The sequence below is a fragment of the Triticum dicoccoides genome, unplaced genomic scaffold (assembly GCF_002162155.2).
Source record: "Triticum dicoccoides isolate Atlit2015 ecotype Zavitan unplaced genomic scaffold, WEW_v2.0 scaffold51662-2, whole genome shotgun sequence".
NCBI lineage: Eukaryota > Viridiplantae > Streptophyta > Magnoliopsida > Poales > Poaceae > Triticum > Triticum dicoccoides.
This window is the reverse complement of record NW_021278570.1, coordinates 154-2,500: the sequence shown is the minus strand read 5'-3', so window position 1 is coordinate 2,500 and position 2,347 is coordinate 154. Positions and strand designations below refer to the sequence as shown.

The 2,347-nt window shown below is 34.3% G+C and overlaps 1 non-coding gene across 1 annotated transcript; it reads right to left on the bottom strand.

The window, feature by feature from the left end:
* Window positions 1-77: 77 nt before the first annotated feature.
* TRNAN-GUU lies at window positions 78-149 on the bottom strand. Its single transcript has one exon. It is a non-coding gene; the product is annotated as a tRNA-Asn (tRNA).
* Window positions 150-2,347: the final 2,198 nt, after the last annotated feature.

The window sequence follows — 2,347 nt, the reverse complement described above, 5'->3', positions numbered from 1 at the left end:
CTAAGGGTCAAAGCAAGCCCTTTAATTCAATTCTTTATTCTTACATTAAAATTCTTACATTAAAGAATGAATAAAATCTCCCCAAGTAGGATTCGAACCTATGACCAGTCAGTTAACAGCCGACCGCTCTACCACTGAGCTACTGAGGAACAAGGGGGGATTCGACCTCCTAGATTTCAACTCCCGCTCTCAACCCATGAACAATATGAGTCCGAAGCTTCTTTCGTAACTCCCATAATTTCTTCGTAGTGGCTCCGTTCCATGCCTCATTTCATAGGGAAGCCCAAAGTGGCTCTATTTCATTCTATTTCACTTCCTAGCACTTCCTATCATTTAATATCCATCCCTTTGGTCTTATTGACATAAGAGATGTCATTTATAGTCTATCTCTTTCTATATATGGAAAGTCAAGAAATTCTCATCGAAACATCGAGAAATTGTGCATATAGAAAACTCTAAAGAAAGAAAAAAAGGAGACCCATGCCATGATTTTCAAATATTTTCTATTTAGTAGTCTAAGTTTCTCGATGAGGATAATTAATTCGGTCGTTGTGGTCGGACTCTATTATGGATTTCTGACTACATTCTCCATAGGTCCCTCTTAGATCTTCTTTCTCCAATCTTGGATTAGGGAAGAAGGAGATATTCGCGACTACTGGCGATTTCATTATGGGGCAGCTCATGATCTTCATATCGATCTATTATCCACCTCTGTATCTATTCTTTCTTAGCTAAACAGGTGGAAGATCTATCCAATTTGGTTATATTATATCATGGACTCGAAAAACGGATCTGAATTTGACTGAAATGCACGATCTTCACAGGTATCACTTTTCACGATACCTAAAAGGTGGAATAGCGATTTTCGAACCATTTCCTATAAGAGAATGGTTTCCATTACTTTGAGAAATGGATTCTTATATAAAACTATAGCTATTGCATTAAAGAAGAAAAGAAACTAATAGAAGTCGAAGACGCGGAATGATAGTGAATAGAGAGAAAGATTCTTCTGATTTTCTTGTTTCTATCTACTAGACGCCGTAGAGAATTGAGAATTTTCATGTCTTTCAATTCTCGTACTCGTAATTGGAAAGTTCTGGAAGGAGACCCATCATTTTGCAATGAAAACAACATATAAAACTCTGGACAATTTCGAAATCAGGCCAAGCGTCTTAATACATATGCAAAAAATTCATTATTGGCCCACCATTGATTAGAAGATTTAGCTTGTATGAATCGCTATTGGTTTGATACGAATAATGACAATCGTTTCAGTATGTTAAGGATACAGATGTATCCACAATTCATTTAGAGTTACTTAATAGTCTATTTCTTATACCATATCTCTATCCCGTGAAATTCTCGAGCCAAAAGATGGATGCATATGCTGTGTTTCATTTTGCTAAATGATATCAATTAAATGGTGTATCAATTCCATAAATTGCATATAGCAATAAATAAATCAGCAAAATTCTTTCTAATATTTTAGATCGAAGAAATGTTTCTTCTATCTAAAATATTAGAAAGAATGTACCCTTCTATCCAAATCCAATTTGCATCGATAAAATAAATCCAAATTCCAGTAGTAGATGAATAATTGCAAATTTGTGTGTGTACGAGATTAGAATAACTTCAAAATAACTGACATAATTTTGTATTTTTCCTGATCAGAAAAATACATGAAAAAGAAAGGAGGTAGAAATTTTTTTGGATTTATGGTTAAAGAAGAAAAAGAAGAAAACAGGGGTTCTGTTGAATTTCAAGTATTCAGTTTCACCAATAAGATACGGAGACTTGCTTCACATTTGGAATTACACAAAAAAGATTTTTCATCGGAAAGAGGTCTACGAAGACTTTTGGGAAAACGTCGACGTTTGCTGGTTTATTTGGCAAAGAAAAATAGAGTACGTTATAAGAAATTAATCGGTCAGTTGAATATTCGGGAGCAGTAATTTAATCGTTCAAATTTTTTTCTTGTTTTATTATGTTTTTAGTAGTCTTATAGTAGTCTTAGATTTTTCATTTTGATGAGCCTCGCTTTGAGGAATTCATGGAATAATCCATTTTGATGGAATAATGAATTAAGGAAGAAAGGATATGAGTCTACCACTTACAAGAAAAGATCTCATGATAGTCAATATGGGCCCTCAACACCCATCAATGCATGGTGTTCTTCGACTGATCGTTACTCTCGATGGTGAGGATGTTATTGATTGTGAACCCATATTAGGCTATTTACACAGAGGAATGGAAAAAATCGCGGAAAACCGAACTATTATACAATACTTACCTTATGTAACAAGGTGGGATTATTTAGCTACTATGTTTACAGAAGCAATAACAGTAA